At 40.5% G+C, this 12,943-nt stretch overlaps 1 non-coding gene across 1 annotated transcript; it reads left to right on the forward strand.

The window, feature by feature from the left end:
• Positions 1-7,997: 7,997 nt before the first annotated feature.
• LOC141636188 (small nucleolar RNA R71) lies at positions 7,998-8,103 on the forward strand. Its single transcript, XR_012540818.1, has one exon. It is a non-coding gene; the product is annotated as a small nucleolar RNA R71 (small nucleolar RNA).
• Positions 8,104-12,943: the final 4,840 nt, after the last annotated feature.

A 12,943-nucleotide genomic window follows, 5' to 3' on the forward strand; every position in this document is an offset into this window, starting at 1 on the left:
ACATGTCAGGATTTCGGTTCACCATGATAGTCTAGTGACTAAACTGCAAATAGCCTAGATAATTTACTGTGCGACGGATACGGGAAAGGTCCTTCCAGTCCACTTTCTATCCTAGATTTCCGCTAAATTAACTTCCGTCCTCGTCAGGGTAGTCTAATGTTCATAGCAGGTCTATTTAGTCCAATCTTCCGATTCAGGAATAAATTTAACCAGATTAAAAGGTAACTTAGAAGCGTGCACTCAACTAAGTCAGTATTATAATTATATTGCCATGGGTACAGATTCTCACAAATAAATCATCTAGCCTATTCGCTACATCGTCATAATCCTACCATGGATTCCCTAATCCCAACATGAATGAATTTAGCTACTCATATCGTTAATGTTGTCAATAATAACAATGATGAATGAACTAATAGGAAACATGATGAAATAACAATTATAATGCATAAATGAAATTAGGGCAGAAATTAACGATAAGAGAAACAAAGGATTAAAGCAATAAATACGAGATTAAAATTAAAAGGAGAAGAAAGATTACAATCACAAGATGTCCAGCGTAAAGAACAACCCAAATCCGAGCAAAGTAATCCAAAAGCAAAGTTACAATAGAAATTTTAAGGAAGAGATTAAGAGAGTAAGAGTGGCGTTCTAAGATGAGTAAAACGTAGTAGAGTAATTAACAACGTACTTAATAACCTAATTATGAAGGCTTAAATAGAAAAACAAAGTCCATAAACGAAATAAGGCAACACAGGTTAATTAAGCCCGTGAAAACTCAAAACCTCTCGATCGATCAATATTTCCACTCGATCGAGGAAACCTCTAAAACAGCAATTCGATCAAGTACAATGAAGTACTCGATCGACCTCTTCAGCATATGAAACCACATGATCGACCAAAAGTCTTCTCGATCGAGTGTTCTTTCTCCAAAATCAGCTTTAAACTCATCGCCGACTGCTTCGTTGACCATTCCTTCACGCATCACAATGCAGTAACTCGCTCTAACATTCACGTCTCCTCAAAATGCATGCAAAACAGGACGAAAAGAGTACGGTTTCACCACTTTCAGGTTCATTCCTGCAAAACAGACAAAACAAACCAATGTAGCCAATTCGGGGCATATTGCAATACAAAACAGTATAAAAGTGCATAGAAATACGTGCAAAATAAGGCTAAAAAGACTATATAAAATGTACGTATCAAATCTCCTCAAACCGAACCTTTACTCGTCCTCGAGTAAACTAAATGCAAACTAATGGAACGGAAATGAAAACTCATATCTAGCTATAACTTGTCTACTTGGACCAATTTAATGCAACAGAAATCAACAGTTACAGCTACAGCAGTCAATACGCAAACGAGTTATAAGATGTCCAGAAATAAAGTTGACCTATCGACCTTGCAAGACCAACAAAATCGGACTCTCACGTGGTCACTCTTTTCTCATGAAGCAAGGGGTGAATTTTATATGTATAAGAGAGAAAGAGTAACAATCACTCACCTAAACTGCGATCTACATATCGTGCATGCAACAAAAATGATAGATGATTTAGGTACTATGCACACATTCCAACCAACAATGTCCGTCATAGCCGATGGCTTACAAATAATATAGGAAATTGAGGTTCAGGTGAGAAAAGGAAAAATAAATTATGGAAATGTGGAGGTAAAAAGCGCCAAGCTATTTCCTAAACAGGACCATATAAGACCGTCCGAATCTCAACTGACTGAAAATAAACACAAGTGCCCTTCATTTGGCACACAACTCACTAACCAAATACACTATCTCCTCAAAAATATATGAATAAGAACAGAGGAGTGAGACGGTCACAAACTTCCCTTTTTTTAATACCGTCTTAATTAAACAATCAACACAAATCAAACAATTTTTTTTCATTCTTTTCTTTTCTTTTTCTTCTTGCCATACGTGTGTTTCAACTTTTTATTTCATTTTTTTTTCTTTCACATGTTTCCTCTTTTTTCTTCTTTTTCCATTTCATTTTCATCCTTCCTTCCTTTATTTTCCACCACCTCCAATAATATCACACGGGCCAAACTCACAACATGGACCAACGTACCACAAAAGACCCACTAAACTAGCTCGACTGGGCGGGCTTAGTTTTGGATGTAGCTATTCGGTCAAAAAGGCTAAATTTGGCTTAAGTGGAGCTAAATGGGTGAAAAATGTGAGAAAGGGGAAATTTGCAAGCACATCCCTGCGTGTGACACCGACTACAAACCTGTATGTATGCATTTGACAATAAATCGAATGTCATAAAAGTGCAAAAATGATGAACATGCTATGTAAGGAGTACTACTCTCAATTCCTATGTAAACCGGTCATGAATGTCACCAGTTATATGGCTCTAAATCTCAGAAATTGCAAAGTAGGTTGCCAATTTATCAGGTCAAGTCTACACGGTCAGCTAAATTTGAACAAAAACTCGTAGATTATGCGTAAAACTCAGCTAATAACCGTCAATGAAAGTGCAAGGGTCAAGTAAAATGACAAGTTAAAGTGCAATATCATCACGGAAATCAACCATTCCGACTCAACCTATATTCTATTAATTTTTGAAATTTTTCTATTTTTTTTGGAGTTTTATGATTTTTTTAAACAAATAAATACAATGCAGGCTGAAAATAGAAACGTGAATGCAAAACAAATGCAAATGCAGACTCAAAGAGTGCATTACCCTCCCCAAACCAAAACGGACAACGCCCTTGTTGTTCTCCAGCATACACCAGCACATATATACGGGGGACGGGAAAATACAGCCAATAAATGAATGAAAAACAAGAAATAAAAAGGAGACAAAAGAAATAAAAGAACAAGAATGTACATACAAAACACGAACTTCCCCAAACCAGCCTGAAAACTGGGGAAGTGAGTAGACCAGTAGCTACTCGTCAGCCTCCTCTGACACGTCCTCCACCGTCACAGTGAAGTCCGGGTCCTCCTCTGCTCAGCCTGAGCTCTCATTGCCGCCGCCGATGGGTCCTCCTCCTCCTCCTCCTCCTCCTTACTAGCTGACTCAGGGTACCCCTCAGTTGGGTACCGGTAGAAGGACGGGTGTGGCCAACCCTCTGGAATGGGACGGTGTCGCCTTATGTGATACTCGTATAGAGGGAACAAAGTAAGAGCTATGTCCCTCTCCATACGAGCCTGCCTCTCTACAAGCTCAAGCAACAAACTGTCACGGCGTCCTTGGTTCATGACCGCAGACACCTCAAAGGGTGAAAGAGATACAAAATTAGCCGGAAAAAATGGTTGTGCCTGTGTCTGGTCGGGCACAGGAGTAGGTGTAGGGATCGGGGTAGGAATGGCTGTGGAAGTCTGGCCACCCGTAGAAGGTGTGGATCCCTCTCCGGTCTCAGGTCGTTGCCGCTTCCTAGAAGCAGACAGAGTAGGAGGTGGTTACAGCGGTAGGTGGTACATGGGCAATGGTGAAGGTAACCTGCCCCTAACAGTGGGCAGGGGGACGAGGCGAGGTAAGGTGGTGCAAGGAAGGGTGTCAGACAAGGAACAGCCTATCTTCTAAGTCTTCTGGTCAAAGGCAAGCCAAGTCATAGACAGCATAACTGCCCGGTCCAGGTACCTATCGACACCTATGTACTGTAAGTCACGAGGGAAGACGGGGAATAGAGAACGGGCAAGGACAGTGGCTATGCCACCGCAGACGATGGCGCCCGTGGTCTTCTCCCCCACAAAGTGAAAGTACTGGGCGGTCAGGTAAGCAATGTTGAGGACAAAGGGGCCCCCACTGTCAATGTTCAGGTACCCGCCTAGAATATAAAGCTCAATGTTGTTCACATTGTTTGGTTTTCTACGGCCAAAAATAGTATTACCCATCAGATGCAGGAAGTAACGGGCAGGGGGAAGGTGGACCTGAGCGAGCTTTCGCTCCTTGTAAGTAGTCTGTGCCACGGTCCTCCACAACATGCGGATGACCTTCCTAGGGGCAGCAGTGGGACCCGTAAAAGAAAGTCCTAACCTAGTACCAAACTCCTCTAAAGTCCAGGAAAAAGTCCATTAAACAACTGAAAAGACACGGAAGAGCAAGTGGGGTTAGCGTCGTGTGCCCCAGAAGATAAGGTAAAGGAGCTAAAAAACTCAAGGGTCAGCTCCTTGTAGGTATAGTACTCATGGTCACAAGTCTAGACATCCCCGTACCCCACAAAATCTCACAAACTGGCTCATAGATACCAAGTCTATCAAGTGACTGACGGCACAAAAACTTGATCGAAAGAAAGTCACAATCAAGCAAAGAGAAAAATCTAGTGCGATGAATACCATTAACAAAGATTACCTGAGGGTAGTCGAGGTGCGAGTCGAGCGAATCATCCCCTCGGATGGTGACACGGCCAGCAGTAGGTGTAGCTCGTGCACGACCCCGGCCTCTACCACATGAAGTAGAAGCCCGTCCTCTGACGTAACGAGGTACTAGAGCCGCCCGATAAGCAGCTGCGACTGCGGGTGACCACGCAGTAGGGGTGGTCACTGTACCTGAGGTACTAGCTGTGGCTGCAACATAAGAGGCAGCAGAAACCGATACAGATGAAGAAGTGCTAGCTAAAACAGAGGCTGTGACGGAAGTGGAAGCGGAGACGGAGCTAGCAGAAGTAACGACAGTACCAGCAGCAGTGACAAGAAACACGGGAGTAGCGGCAGTGGTACTAACGGGTGTGGAGACGGTGATGGCAGGAGGGACCACCGTCTTAGTCAAGGATGGAGTAACAGTCGACCTGGATGAGGGCATTGAGCTACTGTCCATCCTAATCAAGTAAGGAAGGGGGAATGATAATCAATTAACCAAATTAAACAGAAAATCCCCAAATCAGTTGGAAATTTCGACTATCATAAAACCTAATTCCCAAATTACCTCAAAAATTCGAAAAAAGGCAATTAATCAACAATAAGGTAAAGAGAATACTTACTTGATAAATGAAACCCACAAAAGAAGAAAATTAATCGACAAAGACAATGCAAATTGGCGGAATTTCGAACAAGAAACCGCAAACCCTAGAACCCGTAATTGACCGCAAAAACGAACAAAAATCAAAGGGGAAATAAGGGGGAAATGTCGATTAATTAGTTAGGAACAAATTGTAGGTGTTAGATTTGGTATTAGGCATAAAAATTAGAGAGGATTTGGGGATTTTTGTGCAAAGGGGACGAAGAAATGAAGAAATAAGAATAAAGGAATGAAAATAGGAAGTTTAAGAGTTACTTCCTGCGCGGGATTTGCACTTTCACTCGATCCAGTGGTTTTAAACCCCTCGATCGAGGAGTCTGGTCTTCATTCCTCTCGATCGAGTAAAATTATACTCGATCGAGAACTCCTCATTTTTGCTGTTTTGATCGAGTACTTTGAAACCTTTCGATCGAATCCTTTTTTGTAAAATCCTTTCGATCGAGTACAAAAAGTACTCGATCGAGTGCTTTTCTTCGTGTAAGTCCTCCAAATGCGTTATTACTCCCCCAAACCTGCATAAAAACACTCGCAAGCATATCCTGAATATAACAAATCATAAAAATGACAGTCTATAGTCTTTCTAACTACGCTAAAAATTGTCTAAATTCTAATAGTCCTATAAATGGAATAAAGAAATTAAACAGAAATTTAAAATTTTTACAAATTGTTACACGGGGCATTCCCCGCTCAATTCCCAAAACAATTCAGTAGCCCAGCGGAGGGCTTCTGACTGGAGGAGGTCCCTTCACCATCCTTGACCGTCTTCTTCCTTCTCCACGAGCTTGAATTTGAACCAGTAGGGGGAGAATAGTTGACATCCATGTATGCACGAACTTTCCTCGTCCCTTTATCTTTCTCACCAGCTTTGACGTTTGGATCCCCAATTTGATTGATTTTAATTGCATAACGACCTTTGACAGCTCCTGCATCTTTTTCATCTGTACCTGCAGCAAGGAAGATAGACGAATTCTCTTCCTTTTTGCTCTCAATCTGAGGCAGAGGGGTCACAATTGCAGCACAAAATTCTAAATTTTCATCTGGAGTGTCAATATGGGAGTCAGTAAAAGAGAGGGCATTACAAGGTTGAGCTTGCATGGAGCCCTACGAGTCTTAGATTGATGGAAAATTAATTCCTCGTCCCCTACCTGAAATGTGAGTGTCTTACCCCCGACATCTATCACTGCACGAGCAGTGAACAAAAATGGTCTCCCTAAAATAATAGGGGTGTGAGTGTCCTCGGGAATATCAAGCACTACAAAATCAACGGGAATAAATAATCTCCCGAATTTAACAGGTATGTCCTCTATGAACCTAACGTCCGTGATATACTACGGTCAGCCATCTGTATGGTCATGTTTGTGCAATTAAATTTAGTCAAACCAAGTTTGTTAGCAAGAGACAAAGGTAAGACGCTCACGCTAGCACCAAGATCGCATAGCGCGTTATCAATCAAATGGGTACCTATGTGACATGGAATTGAGAAACTGCCCGGGTCTGACTGTTTAGGTGGCAAGTTGATTTGAACTGGGGTAGTCCCTACCTCGGTCAAAGCTACCATCTCATTATTATTGATATGCCTCTTACGTGATAAAATTTATTTCATAAACTTTAAATAAGAGGGTACCTAGTGTCAGCAACTCTGTGAATGGAACAGTGACCTGTAAGCTTTTCAGGAGCTCGGCAAATTTACCGAACTATTGATTGGCTTTCGTGATCTGTAATCGCCACGGGAAGGGCACCGTAATGGGAATCTCGAGCCCTTTGTTTCTTTCTTCCAACGTCTCAGATGGTTCAAGCTCCTTATCACTCGATCGAGACTTTTTGCCTCTCGATCGAGTCTTTCCAGGTGAAATATCACTCGATCGAGCAATAGAAAGCTCTCGATCGAGTTCTTCATTAGCAGCAGTGTTCGATCGAGGTAAGTTTTCACTCGATTGAACAAATTCTTCATATTTTTCACTTGATCGAGTGGTTTGGACCTCTCGATCGAACTCTTCATTATCCAGTTCACTCGATCAAGTAGAATTTCCCTTCGATCGAGTTCATTCAGCATTAATTCTACTCGATCGACCCCCTGAAACCAATCGATCGAGTATATTCTTCGTGGTTAACTCTTTTTCAGCAACTAATGATTGTTCATTATCATTAACATCCTTCCTCGGGTCCGAAATATCCCTGTCATCAGATAATTTTGGTCCTTCATAAGAACGACCACTTCTAAAATTAATCAAATTCACCGTGTCATGTGGATTCTTCTCAGATTGAGACGGCAAATGACCTTATTTCCTCGTGGACTGGTTCGCGGCTAACTGAGAAACTTGAATTTCAAGTGACTTAATGAATGCTTCTTTCTGTTAGTCACTTAGTTGCCATTCCTTTGTTAACGACTGGAGCATTGACTTTAGCTCACCCAGCTCACTTACCCCACTTGAAGATGATGCGCCTTGATTCGGTGGAGGAAAGGAAGGAGGCTTTTGGAAGCCTTGTTGAGCTTTATGAGGTGGGACATATGGCTACTGCTGCTGCGGTGGAGGAGTGGGATTAAGAATATTTTGACTTGTCCAACTCAAATTGGGATGGACTGCCCCTTAGTTGTTATAATAAGAACCTCGTCCTTGCCTGTATTGTTGAAAAGCAAGCACTTGTTCTTTCTCAGTAAGACAGTTAATAGCAGTATGACCGTCATCTCCTCCACATCTCTCACAAATGACAGTTTCCTGTCTAGTCAACAAATGAACTGTCTGTGGCTCCCCAACAGATTGCAACTCTAATCTATCAAACCGGGCATTCATGGTTTCCAGCTGAGCCACAACTGCCTTATCAACCGAATGGACTGTTCGAATACCATCCCGTGGGTTCCCATATTCAGCACAATGGGTCGCCATCTCCTCAATAATGCCCTATCCCTTATCATCATCAATGTTTTTCTGAAATCTTCCGTTGGATGAGGCGTCAAGAATAGCTCTATTGTCATCATACAACCCATTATAAAATTGGTTACACAAAAACCATTGATCAAAACCATGGTGAGGAAGAGACCTCACCAACTTCTTAAGCCGACACCAAGCTTCATAGAATGTCTCATCAGGTGCCTGCTTGAAACTAGTAATCTTTCCCCTCAGATGATTAGTGCGTTGAGGAGGGAATTATCTTTTGTAGAAGGCAAGTGCGAGAGTCTCCCAGTTGGTGATCCCACCAGCTGTACGGTCAAGATCGGTCTACCACTCATGGGCTGAGTCAGTCAGAGAAAAAGGAAAGAGCACCTTCTTTATCTTATCCTGTGTTACTTCCTTTGTAGCGGGAATAGTAGAGCATTAATCAGTAAAGACCTCCATGTGCTTCCTTGGGTCTTGATAAGAGTGTCGTCGGGGCTCTTAATCAAACACAATTTATAATACTCAACAAACAACTAGTTAGCGGTAAGTCGAGGTCGATCCATGGGACGGTGTGCTTTGGGTTCTAAGTCTATCTATCTCAATTTATGCTAGTGTCACAATTTGGTTGGGTTTGTAGTTGTGTCTAGACTAATGCAAACAATAAAATAAAGCAAACAATAAAAGGAAAGATGTAAACAAATGATTAAAAGTGCTAGGATATCATGGGGTCATAGGGGATTCATGGTGTTGATCATACAAACATGTTTACAAGGTTGCAAGCAATTAATGTTGTGGAGGAACCGAGTTGGGTTATGTCTTACGGTTCATAGGAAGGGTTGGGTCCCGGAGCCGAATCGATTAGATTGTACAACACCTACAAGTCGACTTACTTTCCTCCTATTCAACTTCTATGCATGGTCTAACAAGACTCGAGTTGGTTTATATCTTACAAGTCAAGTTGAGTAGATAAGAGATGGTAAAAATGAAAGGATTCATAGGCTTAGCATTTCATCAAACATAACATGTGCATAAAGTTGACATCACAACAAGCAAGCAATTTAATCATGTGAACATATTAGATTAAGCATGAATCAATCCCATGTTGGTTTCCCTTAATTATCCACTAATCCTAGCTAAAGAAACTACTCACTCATTATCATGGGAAACATGTCATTAATGGTGTCAATCATCACAACAAGTATAAACATGATAATAGAATGAAGAAATGAACAATAAAGATTAAAGAGTAAATGAATTATACCAAACTTGAGATGATCCAAATAATAATGCAAAGAATAATAGAAGAAACTTGATTGATTGATGGAAGGTTGTCAATCTCCCAATAATAACCCAATAATCTTCAATTACCCAATAATAAACTTGAATAATAAACTTGAACAATAATTAAGGAGAGATTAATGTGTAATTTGTGGAAAGATTAAAGAGTAATCTATTCTAATCTACTCCTAATCTAATCTAAAGAAGGATTTTCTACCTAAAACCAACATAAAGAGATCCCCTTTGATTATTTACAAATGGGGTATTTATAGTGGAAATTAGGGAGGATGCATTAGGGTTAACTAAGGGCTAAACTAGTAATTACACTTTTTTAAGTTGGGCAAGGAGACTCCGGGATCTCTTGAAGGAAGGGCTTCTTTCTTTTTAGCTTGGAGAAGACGAAACTATGCTGTGAAGAAATCCGTGCGTACTGGGGTCGGGACGGCCGGATCCTGGTCAAGGAATCCGAGCGGATCCTTGGGCAAGACGCTCGGATTGGCGAGGGGGAATCCGGGCGGATTGTAGGGAATCCGGGCGGATTCTCCTCCGATGAAATTTCTTGTTTTTCCCAGTCAGAAGACGGGCGGATTGGGGACAATCCGGGCGGATTGGGGAAGACGGGCGGATTGGGGACAATCCGGGCGGATTAGGGAAGACGGGCGGATTCTGCGAAGACGGACGGATTCCCGAATGCCTTCTTTGTTTGACCTCGGATTGTAAAACGGACGTTATTTTCTCATCCGGACTCCTATTGGAGTGATTCAAAAGCCTAGATCGCTTGTTTTTTCGACGCCGTTCCATCTAACATATTTTCAGAGCCAAAGGAGCAACTCTTGGTTTGCGTTCCGAGCCATTTTCTTCATGAAGTGCCTTCCCTCTCGTCATTCTTACTTTTAACCCTTTGGTCCTTCTACATACACTTTATTCCTACATCTTTGGTCATCATTCTTGCCTCCTCTTCATACTAGTCCATCTAATATCATCAATAAGCTTCCAAATATGCACGAAAGACGGGAATTTCCGCCTTATTATCTCCTTTTCTACAAAACATATGAAATGCGATAGAAAAGCAAATAGGAAGGTTTTGACGGATAAAATGGCCATAAAATGTTATAATAGTATGCAAAATAGGCTCAGTTAGGGGACTAAATGTGCGCTAATTATGGTCACATCAAATATCCCCAAACCGAACCTTTACTCGTCCCGAGTAAAGAGGTGACAAAAACTAGACCTTTATTTAAACTAACCTAGTAATATAGCCGATATGAGACAATTAGCGGGTCTCACTCCGCCCCTTCAACTCACAACAAGACAACCATGAGGTAGGATGCCTTCTTGCAAGGCAAGGTGGGTCTTGCCAAAATGGCGACACATCCAAACATTAAGCACACAAAACAAGTAATGGATGCATCTACAAAAGAATAGCCACTTTCCTCATCTAAGTGGCGGAAATTATCTACAAGGGAAGCAATTCAAGGGTACACACTCCTTCATAGATACAATTTCTTCAAACTACTAAGCCTAGAAGGATACCAATAAATCACCTCCAAAATGTGTCAAGCTAGGGTACCTTTGTCCTCAATCGTTAAATGCTTTTGTCAAGAGTAGACTCCCTATGGCGTTAGAAACACTGGAGGATCGCGGAATTCCCCCTCTTGCCTAGACAAGAAGAAGGGTCGTCCCCTCTCTACCATGCACAAAAATGGATACGATGGATAAAGGGATCAATAGATATTTGAGTTTCACTTTGGGAGTTTGCTTTTGTTTTTGTTTTTCCCCCCAATTTCTTGTGGCATATAACATTTGAGAACACTTTCTTTGCCATTTGTTTTTGATTTTTGGCATTTCAACACTTGACAACTTTCAACTTTTTGCATTTCTTTTTGAACATTTTCAAAGTCACCCCAATTAGTAACGAGGGTGGCTTATATTTGAAGCTTTAGGAGTTCTATTTTTGCTCCTCTTTTCATTTGATGCATTTTTGCAAACTTTCTTTTCACTTCATTTCTTGAACTCAAATTGATTTTCTTTTTGTGCCCATCCCCTTTGATGACAAAAATGTATGGTAGAATATGGATGAATGATGGTTGAATGGTTTCAAGGGTCACCTTGGAATAAACGGTAGCCAAGGAGTTATCACACCACAAGGTACTCTTGACTAGGCCTTAATCCATGGGTCAAAGGATACTAGCATGACACATCCTAGGGTGTTTTACAAGTATTCTAACAAGCAAAGTCTTAAGAATAAAAAGCATCTACTAGGGCCTATATACACTTGTCAAGCTTCCCAAGTAGACGGTTTCGCAAAATTTTCTAACATGCAACTACATGCCATGATGCAACTAATATAAACATCCTAATGCATATGATTCTACCAACTAATATGACATTTAATCTAAATGTAATCCTAAGTTCACATTGTTATACCGCATCAATCAAAATAAAGCCACATAGTCATTAACATAAAGAGGAAAAAGGAGATTGGAAAGATCATACCATGCGGTCTTCAATATCCTCATGTCTCGGATGTGGCGTAGTCAATCAATGTGAAAAAGGATGAACAAACACAATATATACAAAACAATATATACAAGTCTACACTACAAAGGAAATGAACTTGTTTTTGGATTTTTAAATTTTTCAAATTTTTATGGTTTTTGATTTTATGAAATTAAAGGACATATTTTTGTATTTTTCGAAATTTTTAAATTTTTATGCATTTTTGGAATATAAATTCCCATCCCCACTTTATTTTGGACATTGTCCTCAATGTACATGTAGGAGTAGGAATAAAAAGGAAAGTACATGTTTTTGAATTTTTTGATTTTATGGAAATTAAAGTGCAAATGCAATGATATGATATGAATGAATGCATGCTCTAACTAAATGCAATTCTATATGACATATATAACAAATGAGTGCAATCTAAACTATACTATATGATGCATGATTCTATTAAGCTATGGTCACTTATGATCAAACCTCCCCAAACCGATTTAAACACTATTTCTAGTGTAGAAATGAATAGGTTTGGCCATTAGTGACAATACATGAATTCTAGTCTACATGCAATTATCTATATGAATTATATTACAATGCAACTATACTATGAACTAACTAATATAAATGCAATATGAAATATAATACAAATGCAAGCTAAATGTATATGTATATAACTAAATGCAAGTGTAAATGTAATGCAAAGTGAAAGGAAAGGATATCTTACAAATGGTGGTTTGAGGTAGGACTCCACCAAACTATGTTCAAATTGTAAAGGTTCTTGTCCATAGAGCTCAAGGCTCTTAGTAGAAGATCAAAAGCTTGTGAACAAGCTCCAAATAAGCATAAGTATGGGTTGCTCCATTTGAACACGAAATTTGGCCAAGGAATTTTGTCATATATCCTTTCTTTCACCTTGTCCTTGGCACTAGAGCTTTCCCGATGCTTCAAACCAATTAGCCCATGATTCTTGTCATCATAAGGTAAGAAGTATGGTTCATGGTTGCCCGGAGACTTCCACTCACTACCCTCTCTTTCACTTTTGGTGATGATGATAGCATTTTGATTATTCAATCCTTCCGAGGTGGAAGGACAATTGTCATGGCTTTGATGATGGAGTTCCTTAGAAGTTGGCATTGTGGATGCCAAATTTCCACAAGTAGCCTCACGTGCAATTTTCTCTTTGAGCTTTTCCACCAAGTAGCTTTTGTATGATGCTTTGACCTTTTGAAGAAGGTCCACCATATCCTCTTCAACAATCATTGGCTCCATGGTAGGTGTCAAGTAGTCTTCATGGGATATAAGGAAAGG

This window comes from Silene latifolia, chromosome Y, assembly GCF_048544455.1.
Source record: "Silene latifolia isolate original U9 population chromosome Y, ASM4854445v1, whole genome shotgun sequence".
In the NCBI taxonomy this organism is placed as follows: Eukaryota; Viridiplantae; Streptophyta; class Magnoliopsida; order Caryophyllales; family Caryophyllaceae; genus Silene; species Silene latifolia.